The following is a 14,339-nucleotide window of genomic DNA, read 5'->3' as shown; positions in this document are numbered from 1 at the left end:
ATGTGAATATTAATATGAAAAAAAATTTTTTTTAAAAGATTTAATTTTTTTTTTTTTTTTTAAGAAATTGTTGGGGTTTTGTTTTGTTTTATCCTATTAGATTAGAGGCAGAAGTTTTTTTTCCCTCTTCCCGGTTGTTTTGGGGCATTTATTTCAGAGCAGTTTTCGGCGGGGGTCGCCCCTGTTGTTTTTTGCCGCCTTCGCTGCCCGCAGCCCCGAGGCGCGCTGCGGCCCCGGCTGGGGCGGGCGGCAGTGCTGCCGCCTTGTGGGCAGAGCGCGGTACTGCAGCCCTGCGCCGAGAGGCCGCCACCTTGGGAGTGGCGCGTGGCGGGTGTCGCGGACTTTTAATTGACCTTCTCAACAGGGCGGCGAAAAGGGCGGGGAAGTGGAGGACCGGTGTGGGTGTCAGTGGACTGCCTGCATGGAATACCGACCCCGGCGCGGCCCCGGTGGTATTTTCTGTGGCGTTTCAAGTGTACCCGACACATGCTGTGGTCTCAGCGGCGCCGCGGGCGGGCGTATTTCGGCGGGTTTGTGACAGGCATGTGGGTTAAACGCCTCGCTGTGCCGGGGTCCTGTCACGTCCGCCTTCCCGCCCTGAGGGAGCCGAGCCGGGCCGAATAGTTCCGAAGAGCCGAAGAGCCGAGTGTAGGCGAACACAGCCGACTTGAGACGAAGAGCCGAGTGTAGCCGAACGCAGCCGACTTGAGACGAAGAGCCGAGTGTAGCCGAACGCAGCCGACTTGAGACGAAGAGCCGAGTGTAGCTGAACACAGCCGACTTGAGACGAAGAGCCGATGATAGCCGAGTGTAGCCGACATTGGCCGCATTTAGACAAAGAGCCGAATATGACCGACTTTAGCCCAACCGGGCCGAGTTCAGCCGAAGAGCCGGAAAAGCCGAATTTAGACGAAAAGCCGAACCGAAACGATTTTAGACCTAAGCCGAACCAAGCCTAATTTAGCCGAGTTTAATTAAACAGAACCGAACGACGCCGCAGCGCTCTGCCTGCAGAGCAACGGTGCAGACGGCAGCGGGCGGTGTATAAAGTGAGTATCAAATATCAACTATATATGCGAAGGAATAAAAAGCTCTGTGTCATGTGCAGCAGTAGAAAATTTCAGGCTCCCAGGGAATAAATAGTTTTCTTTAAATCTTTTTAGTTTTGGGGTTTTTTTACTCCCAGGTAGCCTGAAAGTTACTACTGCTGCTTTTTTATTCTAGAGCTAGAAAGGCAAACCAAGATTAGAAATACAAGAAAAGGAAAGGGAAAGAAAAAAAAGGAAAAAAATGGAAAAAAGGAGAGGAGAGGAGAGGAAAGGAAAGGAAAGGAAAGGAAAGGAAAGGAAAGGAAAGGAAAGGAAAGGAAAGGAAAGAGAAAAGGAAAAGAGTGAAAAACAGAGTTAAAAAAAAGAAAAAGAGTTGGAGGGGAAAAGAGAGGGCATCCGGGAGGAGCGGTGCTGCCTCGGGTCCTTCCCCGCCCTGGGGCGAAGGAGCCGTTTGATGCCAGGGAGGGACTGCAGCTCCCGGTGGCGGGGCACGGAGCCGTGGCTGTCAGCCCGAGACTACAACTCCCGGCAGGCCCTGCTGCCGGCGCGGCGTGTGACGCAACGGCTATCGCGGCACATGAGTGGCTGGCGGGCCGAGACTCCAACTCCCGGCAGGCCCTGCTGCCGGCGCGGCCTGTGACGCAGCGGCCGACGCGGCCCGGCATTTTTCTCTAAATCGGCAGTAAATACAGCTGAGTAAAATTAGCTTGGTTTTCTTCCTTCTTTTGTAACTGAATAGTTTTTATTAAAAATCCTATTTGAATATGTAGAAAAAGTGGGGATGTCCTGTAATATATCCTAGCTTTTCTTGTTTCCAGGGTGCTCAGAAAACATGCGTCCCTTAGAGTCCCTCAGAAAGGTTCTCAGTGCGATCTCTACCAAGGTATGTATTTACTAATAAGTGATCCCTTTAGATATTTGCCTGTGTACCTTTTCCTGTAATTGAGAGCTTGCGTTCTGTGGGTTTTATGATAAAGCTGTAAAACATGTAAAAATGGTTTTGCAAGTCCTAATCGTTGAAGGCAGCAATAAGTGGATTTAGAGCCTGTTGTTGACCAGACAAAGGGAAAAAGTGTGACTTTGATGCTGAACTTGTCGTTTTTCATTGGACTTGTCTGGAATTATTTAGGAATAGAGAGAGCTAGAAAAAGAGAGAAATAGAATTGGTTCTTGAGCCCTCCTCAAATGCTCACCACGATTCAGTGTAGAGCCGAAGTGAAGGGTGATGGAACAGAGCTCTGCGCTTTAGAAGGAAATAAATTTAAACCTGACCTCCACACAGAGTCTCACTAACTTCTGTTGTTGTAAAATACCAAATACGTTTAGGAAGTGTTGGAAGTTAGTGTTTTGGGAAAGAAATGGCAGTTCCACTGAACGTTCCATTGAACAGAGGCTCTGGGAACGATTCATGTTGTAACTGCTGTCACTGCAATCAGTTGGTGGTTCAGCCTTGAAATGTGCACTTGCCCTTCTATAAAGCACTGTTTTGTTTGCCTTTCAGTGCTGTGAGTCTTGATAAATTGGAGAAGAGCCCAAGAGAAAGTTTTAATCCCTTGATATAAAAGGTAGGAAGTGACTTTTTTTGGTTTGGTTCTTTTTCTTTATTATTTTCTGGAGGTAAAAGTAATTAAGTATAGGTACTACTGGTTTGTTTCTTCCAGTAGCAGGTGATAATAATAGTAGTAGTAATAGTAAAAATAATAATAGAAATAATAATAATAGTAATGTAATACTACTTGAACTGTCTTTATCCATTGTACTGGCCATTTCAAATGAAAACTTCTAAACACAAATCCAACCATCATCCTTGTAGAATCTTTCACAGCAGTGGGCTAAAGATCCTGGTTTTGTTGACAGGATTTATTGGTTCTGGAAGAACAAGAGGGAAGTAGAAGCCTAACTACTTCTAGCTCACAGAGCCATCCAGTGAACAGAGCTTTGTGTTTTGGTGGGCTTGTGATGACTTTGAAATCAATTGCTCATTACAGTTAAAAAAAATTGATGTTTTTTTGAACGTGACAGCAGAAATAACTTTAGGCACCAACTTAATAATAATAGATCACCAGTTTAAGTTAAAAATTCATGCTATACTATCAAAATTTAAAGGTAAATTATTATGTATTAGGTGATGGTATAAAGTGTATGTTCTCATGTGTAATGCAAAGATACATACGTACCTGAAAGTCCTTAGAGGAAACAAATTTTTATGTCTGCTGTTTGACTGTTTATCATACGATATTTGGTTTTATTTCCCAGGGATCGGTGAATTTTAACTTTGGAGTCCTCTATGCTAAGGATGCTCAGCTTACAGGTGATGAAATGTTCAGTAATGGTGAGTTTTTCGCCTTCTCTTTAATTGCTGTGCTGATATGAATAAGAAAAAAACAAAAGCAAGAGAAAAAAGAAGGATGGTTTATTATTTTTGATGCTGTTTTGTTTGTTTCCTCAGTATTTGCTGCGGCTCTGCTCACCCAAGCTTTGGGTTCCTTCTGTCCCACTGGGAGTTGCCCAATTTGGTTGCATCTGGTGAAATTCCCCCGAGACCTTACAGAACTAGCTCAAACTACGTGAGAGCCATTTGCAGTTCTCTCCAGACACCTGGAGAATGGGCGACGTTTCTGAGGATCCGGCGAGCGCGCTTCTATCCAAACTCAGTCTGTGAAATTCCTGGGGAAAACCCTTCTGTGTCCTGAAGGGTTCAAACTCTGGTGAGGATCCAGTTATCAGGTGCTCACCTGGATGGTTCCAGCTCCCAAAGGTAACACTTGTACTCTTGCCCTGTAGTTTACATCTATTGCATTTTTGTTATTTTGCAAGATTTTTTGTCTTTGCAAAATATTGTGCATTTCACTCTTTGGAACCTCTCAGATGGTTCTTTGGTGCAGCACCACCCCATGGGACACTTGGCTGCTGTCCTGAAGGGGTTGGTCGCTAGAATTGTAAATCCTGGAGAGTTTGTGAGTCTTCTGTCCCCAGGGAGGTATCATGCTTTGTTTACCTTTGTTCTGTTGGTTAGGCGCTGCTTCTCGTTGCAAGTATGAATTTCAAACTGCCCTGTTCTTATTCTAACTGTTTTCCTGGTTCTCTCCGTCCGGCAGGGAAAGACTCTCGTCTCCTTGTCGTCGGGCTCGGTGCTGTCCAAGAAGATGCAGAGACTAAAAACATCATAAGAAGCAAAATACGACTGCAGGGAAAAGAAGCTGGAGAGAACAGAAGGTGATATTGTTATCCTTACCCTGTATTAGAAACATCCGCTGTGCTTTGATGCTGGCAGCTGCCAGGGGCTTGTTAGCTCTTTGTAGGCAGGTGTAGGTGTTCACTTGTAGGTTTTTTCTCTGGACAAGGCAATTCAAACTTTGCTAAGCTTGTATTTGCAGATTACTCTGTAGCACAGTCCAGCATGACATTTTTGAATGTTGTAAAAATACCATGTTACTTGGAAATTGCTAATGGAGAGAAGCTTTAGGGGAAAATAAGATTTCAGGGTTGGAAGATGTGAGAAGAATTTTGAGGGGATGTTAGACTGAAGTAAAGCACACTTGAAGCTGGACTGGCACGCTGGCAGGTCCCCTATTAAACAGTGGTGCTGAGGTTAGCCTGGGGGTTGCCCGTTGTTTATGTAGAAATCAGTGTTTCCTGGTCTTCAGAGGTAAGCTGCTTTGAAAAGCTGGAAGGTGCAGCATGCTGACAAGCCCCGTGCTTTGGATTAAAAGTAGATTTCAGAAGGGTCCTAAGCTTTTGTCTTTTCCTAGAAGTCGATGTAATCCTATCGAGGGGTTTTTAATTCTGTGTTGCCATGTCATCCATCAGAGCCCTGTTGTACTGATCATCATACAATTACAAAACAAAACATCAGACCCTGTCCCGACCACTTAGAGCCCAGAACACGATTTCCTCGGGCTGCCATTTGCGTGCCATCGGTACTCACCACGGATGGGAGCTGGGGATTGTTGCACCCGTTGGGAACAAACCGCTTCTCGTCACACAGAAATGGAATTGGGACGACGCCTCGGCCAGCCCCTCTCTGCCATCAGCTCCTGAATCTGCAGCAGAGCAGTTCCAGTCCATGCAGGCACGTGTAATCCAGCTCCTGATGATCTGAGCGCACGGAGCAGCGCTCAGCTGCTTTGGGGGGCTCAGGGAGGGCAGAGTGTGCATTGTCATCTTCCTGAACCTACAGACGAATCCAAGTCAGAATCCACAGCGTGGAAATCAGTCGCATATATGCTAAATAAAACTTGCAGATTTATTTAAGAATTGTTTCTGCTTGTTCTTTGTTGTGCTTCTGTGCTTAGAAAACCTCCCTTTAAAATCAGTTCAGTCCATCAGTTGAACCTTTGTTTGCAGACCCTCAGTGAGCAGAATTTGTTGCAGACTCAGTGCACGCTGTGCTGGCCTCCTGGGAGTGTGAGGAGCTCATGTGTGCTACTTTTTGCTTTAGGACGCTCTAAGGTATTTATTCCTTTTGGGATACATGATGAGAATTCCCAAGAGAGGTAGTTATAAGGTATGACATCGGGAAAAAGCCTGTGTGGTTGGAATGTTGTTGCTGTCAAAAGTTAATTTTTCCTTCTTTCTTAGCCAGTAGTTAGCTTTTTGCTTAATTTTTGTGGTATCAGTATTTTATTGTCTAAAAAATTGCTTCAAAATAACTTCGGTGGTTGGTGTTGGCCACCAGTACCTTGTTCAGATTTGCCTATTTGCTTGTAGCTGAAATGTTCACATCTTGTTTATCATTCTATTTAAGAAACTGCTGCCCAGCCAACTAATAACTGAATATCCATCTGTCTAGGACATGGGGAGAGGATTTAGGTAATGTCTTTATTTCCAGAAAAAAGTTCCAGTGTAGTTTCTAAATAGAGGAGAAGGGGGTGAAGACTCGGGGCTCTGATGCCGTTGGGGCACCCCAAGGTCCCCAGGAGAAGGAGCCCCACTGCGGTGCAGGAGCAGGTGTGTTCTCATGTAATATTGAACAAATTATAAATATAAATATGAAAATTATAAACATGAAAATATTTTTTAAATACTTAAATAAAGTGGGTTTTCTTTATTGGTCAATATGAAGGGTTTTGATTGTAAAAATTATAAATACAAATAATATAAAGGTAGAAATCTAAGTTTAGAAATATATAATAAATACATACAGATAAATATAAAAATTAAAAATATAAGAAAAAATTAGTTGTAGCAGTAGATATTATACATAATTTAAATAATAATTTAAATATATTTTAAAATTTTATATATATATCATTATTAATGTAATACATCCAAAGAAACGATAAATTAAAATATGAATGTATAATTATACAAAGTATAAATAAAAAACATTTCAATATCCTTTAAAAGAAGGGGTTTTTTTATTTATTTGGTTAGAGACGGGGTTTTTATTTGGAATAATGAAAGTATTATAGAAGTATAAAACTAAATATAGAAATATACAGTCAATATAGAAAGATATTTGTAAAAACACGAACGACGCCTCCTTCGGCCGAATGGAACGAGCTCAGCCGAACCAAGGCGAGACCGGCGGAACCTGACGGCCTCGAGCGAACCGAGGCCAGGCTTGCGAGGCTGCCTGAACGGAGCCGAGCTCAGCCGAACCGAGCCCGCTGCTCTCGTGCGCGCTAATTAGCGCGAGTGCGGTCACAGCCCAATGAGCTCCTGTGCCACCCCGCGCTCCCGGTCGTGTCCGTGCGATGGCCGGGCCGCCCGCGGGACGCGGCAGGAGGAGAGCCCCGAGCCGGGCGAGTTTAACGTGAGGCGGCGCCGCTTGCCCGCCCTCAGGGAGCCGAGCCGAGGCGAGCTCAGCCGAACGCGGAGAGAGCGGCTCCGAGTTGGGCCGAAGCGAGCCGAGCCGCGCCGAGCGCAGAGAGCGGCTCCGAGTTCGGCCGAAGCGAGCCGAGGCGCGCCGAGCGCAGAGACCGGCTCCGAGTTGGGCCGAAGCGAGCCGAGCCGGGCCGAGCGCACAGAGCGGCTCCGAGTTCGGCCGAAGCGAGCCGAGCCGCGCCGGGCGCACTGATCGGCTCCGAGTTCGGCCGAAGCGAGCCGGGCCGCGCCGAGCGCAGAGACCGGCTCCGAGTTCGGCCGAAGCGAGCCGGGCCGCGCCGAGCGCACTGATCGGCTCCGAGTTCGGCCGAAGCGAGCCGAGCCGCGCCGAGCGCACAGAGCGGCTCCCAGTTGGGCCGAAGCGAGCCGGGCCGCGCCGAGCGCAGAGAGCGGCTCCGAGTTCGGCCGAAGCGAGCCGGGCCGCGCCGAGCGCAGAGAGCGGCTCCGAGTTCGGCCGAAGAGAGCCGAGCCGCGCCGAGTTGGGCCGAAGCGAGCCGAGCCGCGCCGAGCGCAGAGAGCGGCTCCGAGTTCTGCCGAAGCGAGCCGAGCCGTGCCGAAGGGTCGAGTCCAGCCGAATGCAGATGACAATGGCCGAGTTTAGCCGATTACAGCCGCATTTAGCCGAGCAGCTGTGAGCCTTGCACGCTTGAGGTGAGCGTGCATCGTTGCCGGCCTGGGATTGAGTGAAATGCACTAAGGAAACCAGCTCTGGGGAGGGAGGCAGGGAAATCCTCTCTTAACGTTAGCAATTCGTCCGTCAAACTCGTCACGGCAGGACAGAGTGAAGACTGAAAGTGTAAGAAGATGTGGAGGGAAACAGAGAATCTGGCAGGAGCATCGAACGCACAAGTGCACGAATTTTGCTTTTTGCTTGGATGTAAACTCAGAAGTTGTAAGGAATTTGGGAAGGAGAAGGGACATTTCAGGAGGAGAAGAAGTTGCAGTCCTGGCAAAAGCTTTTGTTCTAGCTAATAAAAGAAGTTAGTTTAAATTAAAAAAAAAAAAAAGTGGTTTCTTTTTTCTTCACTATTATATTCTTTGGTGGTATATGGTGTGTTGTTTTATTTCTTGGTGTTATTAGCTCTGTGTAAATTGTTTTTTGAGTCAAGCTAACTTTGCATGGGTTGTTTTGTATTTGAGGTAGGATCAATTTCAATCGGTTTCTTTCACAGACTTCTGATAGGTATTACTGGGATTTTGGTTTTGTTTACTGTATGCATAAACATAGAGATTTGGTAGGGCCAGCTGGGCTGCTGGAGTTTTGGGTGTGAATTTATTAGATGGCTTTTATTAAACACAGAATAATTATGTAAGGTAACAGCAAATTACCCAATTACCCAATTGATCTAGCTATGTAACCTTACCACAAAGTTTTATATCTTACCAGTTTTCTGTTCTTCTGCTCCAAGTAGTTGTTGCAAAAAAGAAAGCACTGTTACTTTTCTGAAAAGTTTTCTTCTATAACAAGCCCTTTACTGCCCTTGAATGTGAGTCAGAGGAGCCAAACAGCTGCAGCTGCTCTGAGGGGTTGGTGGGATTCGCCCCCTCCCTTTTCCTGGGTGCCATGGGAACGAGAGGCGGGCATAATCAGGGGTATATTAACCCCAGCGGTGGCTGAGGGGCTTCATTCCCTCTCTGGGATGTGCTGGGTTAAGAGCTCTCCTCATTTCAGTGAAGAGGCTTTTTCAGCCCATCTCAGCTTCTTTTCAGCAGGTGTTTCTGGGCATCTAAAGCACAGAGGCTCGGAAGATTCTGTGAAGAAAACAGCATGGAATACAGAGAGTATTTAGGTTTGTGATTTTGGGTTTTGTGTTTAGGAGTGGTAAGGTGCTTTTGTAATTTTTAGTTTTCCTTTGGTTGTTTTTTTGGTTGGATTTCTTTTGGTAGAATTTTTGGGGTTTTTTGGGGGTTTTTGGTTGGTTTTCGTGGGTTTTTTGGATTTTTTGATGTTTTCTGTGGTTTTTTTTTTGTTTCTGTGGGGAGTTAGGTGTTTAGGGTTTTATTGTTTTTGTGGGGTTTTGTTTGTTCATTTTTTTTTCATTGTTTGTTTTTGGGATTTTTTTTTTTTTAATTGAGGAGTACAACTCCCTGAAATTCCAAGCTGTGTCAAGCACAATATTTCCCACAGCAGATTTATCATATCAAAAGAGGGATCTGCCCAGTGTCCAAGATGATGTTTGAGATTGAGGCTTCAGGTGAGTTGAGGATGGTGACTGGGAGAGGGAGGGTGATCAGGTATCCAGTTAGGAGTTCTTGGGAGGGGGTTTGCAGGCAGCAGGGTGAGAAAGGGTGTTTATTTGTTTATTTGAGGGCCCCCCCCCAAGGCCGTTCAGAAGCCTAGCAGAGGCATTGCCCTGTCTTAGAGCACACAAGGTCATCCACTGCACTCAGGGGAATGCCATTTAACTTTGCCTTTCTCTAAGCCAGGTGCCACTCCTAATGAAGGCCACAGCCTTGGAATCAGGATGAAGCTGGAGCCTGAGGGAGCCAGGCACACTCAGGAGAGGGCAAGTAGCTGACTTGCAGGGGTTTGGCCCACATAACTCTGGACTCACACTTTGGTGTTCGTTTTCTTTATTGCAGCTGACCGAGAGGCTCCCAGGCCATCACGAGGCCCTCCGAGGCAGACTCATTTCAGGTGCAACGTGGATTCTCCTCACTGATCATCCAAAAGATAAGTCAGGGGCCTTGGCCTGGAGATGAGAGAATAGTGGGTTGGGAGTTCTTGGGGTAGATTTGAAAATTAGCAGCAGGAAAAGCAATCTTCTCCAAGGGCCTCTTAGGACAGCTAAAGGGAGAGGCTCTACTTTTGATGGCAGCTTTGAGGCGGGCAGTGCAGAACAGCTCCGGTCTGTGTCCTGTTGTCCAGTGTTCTGTGTTCCCTAGTGTGTCTTTGGGGTCCCTTTTGCCTTCTCCCCTCGAGACCCTCACCACAAGCATGCTGTGTCGTGTTTCATGTCCCCCTGTTTGCCACGTTCTGTGTCACGGGTGTGTGCACACGTTTGTGCTGGAGCTATTCTGCCCTGCTGCATGGCCTGCTGCAATAGGACAAGCCTTGGGGAGGGGAAATTTGTAATGTGGGCTGTACTTGGGCTCTAGATGCTGTTCCTAGATTGACATATGGTGTTTGCAGCTTGTGAGTTACCCTGGTGGTGTTTGGCATATGTTCTAACTTTCTTTCAGGTGCAGATGCATTCCTTTTGTGGCAGAGGGTCAGGGTTAGGAGGTGCCGGGCCTTCTTAGGAGCGCGGTGAGTAGCAGAGTGGTGGGGTTTTGGCCGATGCGGTGCCAAGATCAGGCACTGATGTTTGGTTCTCTTTAATCTAGCTGTCTGAGAGACACCAGCCCGGTGCCAGCAGGACCTTCCCAGCTGACGAGGTGGCCTTTCTCTGCACCTGACAGGGACCAGCATCCCCAGATGTCTGAGAGATAAGTAGAGGGCTGTGACCCACAGTGGGGATGAAGGCCTGGTGCTGGTTTGGGAATTACTGGGAGGGGGTTTTGAGTCCAGTTTGGAGGGGGGGGTGTTCATTAAATGGCTCATTAGGCCCCATGAAAGCCAAGTCTCACATTTGATCACAGTGCTGAGGTGTGCAGCAGGGCAGAGCAGTCCCGGTGTGTCTGGTGTCGCTTGTCTGTTGTGCATTATGTGTTGTTTGTGTATCCCATGTCTTTTACCTTAGGGGGGGCCTGTCAGAAACCTTGGCATCATTGGTAGCATCTGTGATCTCTGCATTCCCTGGTCTGGCACCCAGGCCATAGATGCAATTCTGATACTTGTCTGAGCTCCCCAGTCAAAAGTTCTCTCTTTGGAAGCATCCAGTCAGATTTCTTGTCAGGTCTTCTTCCTAGCTGTACCGACAGCTATGCCCCACCTGGATCCATTATGGTGGATTAGGACTTGTATTAATATGAGTTTAGGTGCAGCATTCTGACAGTAGGATTCCTAGGCATCCATCTTTGCTGTCCTTGGAATTAATCCTTCAGTTATCATCTTCTTCCTCCAGGGTTCTCTGAGCCTCATCAGCTCACCATCGGTCTCAGCTCGGTCATCTCCTTCTGCATTCTCTCAGTCCTTGCAGCCATTTTCCTTGCCAAGAGATTTCTGTCTGTGTCTTGTGCCCATTGTTTGTCACGTCCTGTCCTGTGTCACGGGTGTCAGCACACATTTGGGACGGGGCTGCTCTGCCCTGCCGCACAGCCTGGTGCGTCAGGAGAAGTCTTGGAGCCTTGGAATTTGTAATGTGGGGTGTAGATGGACTCTAGATGGGATTTGTAGATGGACACAGGATATCTGGAGCTCTTCAGTTATCCTGCAACAGTGTGACTGTTGTCCTAACTTTTTTTTTCAGATTGAGATGGATTAAATCTGTGCCAGAGGGCCCCATCCTGGGTGAGGGTATTCCCCCGAGCAGGTGAGGCCCCATTTGTCTCTGCAGCAGAAGTGTGTATGGTGACGGTGTTACAGCTCTGGTCTTTGTCTTTCTTTTAGAAAGTAAATCTGGATGCCAGCAGTCAAGGTGAGCAGCGGGGAGAAGTGGTTGTTATTGCTCATCTCTCAAGCACAACAATTTTTCAGCAGATTCATCGTGTCACAAGAGGGATCTGCCCAGTGTCAAGGATGATGTTTGAGATTGAGGCTTCAGGTGAGTTGAGGATTGTGACTGGGAGAGGGAGGGTGAGCAGGTATCCAGTTAGGAGTTCTTAGGAGGGGGTTTGCAGGCAGCAGGGTGAGTAAGGGTGTTTATTTGTTTATTTGAGGGCCCCCCCCCCAAGGCTGTTCAGAAGCCTAGCAGAGGCATTGCCATGTCTTAGAGCACACAAGGTGATCCACTGCACTCACAGGAATGCCATTTAACTTTGCCTTTCTCTAAGCCAGGTGCCACTCCTAATGAAGGCCACAGCCTTGGAATCAGGATGAAGCTGGAGCCTGAAGGAGCCAGGCACACTCAGGGGAGGGCAAGTAGCTGCCTTGGTGGAATTTGGCCCACATAACTCTGGACTCACACTTTGGTTTTGGTTTTCTTTATTGCAGCTGACCGAGAGGCTCCCAGGCCATCACGAGGCCCTCTGAGGCAGACTCATTTCAGGTGCAATGTGGATTCCTCTCACCGATCATCCAAAAGATAAGTCGGGGGCCCTTGGCCTGGAGATGGTGGAGTATCAGGTTGGGCGTTCTTGCGCCAGGTGTAAAAATTGGCAGTGGGAAAAGCAATCTTCTGCAAGGGCCTCTTAGGACAGCTAAAGGGAGAGGCTCTACTTTTGATGGCAGCTTTGAGGCGGGCAGTGCAGAACAGCTCCGGTCTGTCTGGTGTTGTCTCGTGTGCCATGTTACCTGGTGTGTCTTTGGGGTCCCTTTTGCCTTCTCCCCTCGAGACCCTCACCACAAGCATGCTGTGTCGTGTTTCATGTCCCCCTGTTTGCCACGTTCTGTGTCACGGGTGTGTGCACACATTTTTTGCCGCAGCTGTTCTGCCCTGCTGCATGGCCTGCTGCAATAGGACAAGCCTTGGGGAGTTGAAATTTGTAATGTGGGCTGTACTTGGGCTCTAGATGCTGTTCCTAGATTGACATAAGGTGTTTGCAGCTTGTGAGTTACCCTGGTGGTGTTTGGCATATGTTCTAACTTTCTTTCAGGTGCAGATGCATTCCTTTTGTGGCAGAGGGTCAGGGTTAGGAGGTGCCGGGCCTTCTTAGGAGCGCGGTGAGTAGCAGAGTGGTGGGGTTTTGGCCGATGCGGTGCCAAGATCAGGCACTGATGTTTGGTTCTCTTTAATCTAGCTGTCTGAGAGACACCAGCCCGGTGCCAGCAGGACCTTCCCAGCTGACGAGGTGGCCTTTCTCTGCACCTGACAGGGACCAGCATCCCCAGATGTCTGAGAGATAAGTAGAGGGCTGTGACCCACAGTGGGGATGAAGGCCTGGTGCTGGTTTGGGAATTACTGGGAGGGGGTTTTGAGTCCAGTTTGGAGGGGGGGGTGTTCATTAAATGGCTCATTAGGCCCCATGAAAGCCAAGTCTCACATTTGATCACAGTGCTGAGGTGTGCAGCAGGGCAGAGCAGTCCCGGTGTGTCTGGTGTCGCTTGTCTGTTGTGCATTATGTGTTGTTTGTGTATCCCATGTCTTTTACCTTAGGGGGGGCCTGTCAGAAACCTTGGCATCATTGGTAGCATCTGTGATCTCTGCATTCCCTGGTCTGGCACCCAGGCCATAGATGCAATTCTGATACTTGTCTGAGCTCCCCAGTCAAAAGTTCTCTCTTTGGAAGCATCCAGTCAGATTTCTTGTCAGGTCTTCTTCCTAGCTGTACCGACAGCTATGCCCCACCTGGATCCATTATGGTGGATTAGGACTTGTATTAATATGAGTTTAGGTGCAGCATTCTGACAGTAGGATTCCTAGGCATCCATCTTTGCTGTCCTTGGAATTAATCCTTCAGTTATCATCTTCTTCCTCCAGGGTTCTCTGAGCCTCATCAGCTCACCATCGGTCTCAGCTCGGTCATCTCCTTCTGCATTCTCTCAGTCCTTGCAGCCATTTTCCTTGCCAAGAGATTTCTGTCTGTGTCTTGTGCCCATTGTTTGTCACGTCCTGTCCTGTGTCACGGGTGTCAGCACACATTTGGGACGGGGCTGCTCTGCTCTGCCGCACAGCCTGGTGCGATAGGAGAAGTCTTGGAGCCTTGGAATTTGTAATGTGGGGTGTAGATGGACTCTAGATGGGATTTGTAGATGGACACAGGATATCTGGAGCTCTTCAGTTATCCTGCAACAGTGTGACTGTTGTCCTAACTTTTTTTTTCAGATTGAGATGGATTAAATCTGTGCCAGAGGGCCCCATCCTGGGTGAGGGTATTCCCCCGAGCAGGTGAGGCCCCATTTGTCTCTGCAGCAGAAGTGTGTATGGTGACGGTGTTACAGCTCTGGTCTTTGTCTTTCTTTTAGAAAGTAAATCTGGATGCCAGCAGTCAAGGTGAGCAGCGGGGAGAAGTGGTTGTTATTGCTCATCTCTCAAGCACAACAATTTTTCAGCAGATTCATCGTGTCACAAGAGGGATCTGCCCAGTGTCAAGGATGATGTTTGAGATTGAGGCTTCAGGTGAGTTGAGGATTGTGACTGGGAGAGGGAGGGTGAGCAGGTATCCAGTTAGGAGTTCTTAGGAGGGGGTTTGCAGGCAGCAGGGTGAGTAAGGGTGTTTATTTGTTTATTTGAGGGCCCCCCCCCCCAAGGCTGTTCAGAAGCCTAGCAGAGGCATTGCCATGTCTTAGAGCACACAAGGTGATCCACTGCACTCACAGGAATGCCATTTAACTTTGCCTTTCTCTAAGCCAGGTGCCACTCCTAATGAAGGCCACAGCCTTGGAATCAGGATGAAGCTGGAGCCTGAAGGAGCCAGGCACACTCAGGGGAGGGCAAGTAGCTGCCTTGGTGGAATTTGGCCCACATAACTCTGGACTCA

The 14,339-nt window shown here is 47.9% G+C and overlaps 1 long non-coding RNA gene across 3 annotated transcripts; it reads left to right on the top strand.

The window, feature by feature from the left end:
• Nucleotides 1-528: 528 nt before the first annotated feature.
• Nucleotides 529-5,874, top strand: LOC131557006 (uncharacterized). 3 transcript variants are annotated; one of them, XR_009274670.1, is made up of 7 exons: nt 529-1,049; nt 1,852-1,932; nt 2,551-2,614; nt 3,306-3,381; nt 3,499-3,807; nt 4,148-4,265; nt 4,860-5,874. It is a non-coding gene; the product is annotated as an uncharacterized LOC131557006 (long non-coding RNA). The 3 variants fall into 3 exon arrangements; XR_009274669.1 differs by having other exon boundaries at nt 530-1,049; nt 1,868-1,932; nt 4,860-5,873; XR_009274668.1 differs by lacking the exon at nt 529-1,049 and having other exon boundaries at nt 1,447-1,932; nt 4,860-5,871.
• The last annotated feature ends 8,465 nt before the right edge of the window (nt 5,875-14,339 follow it).

Source organism: Ammospiza caudacuta, chromosome 4, assembly GCF_027887145.1.
Source record: "Ammospiza caudacuta isolate bAmmCau1 chromosome 4, bAmmCau1.pri, whole genome shotgun sequence".
NCBI lineage: Eukaryota > Metazoa > Chordata > Aves > Passeriformes > Passerellidae > Ammospiza > Ammospiza caudacuta.
The sequence above is the reverse complement of the archived record's forward strand: the minus strand, read 5'-3'. Positions and strand labels throughout refer to the sequence as shown.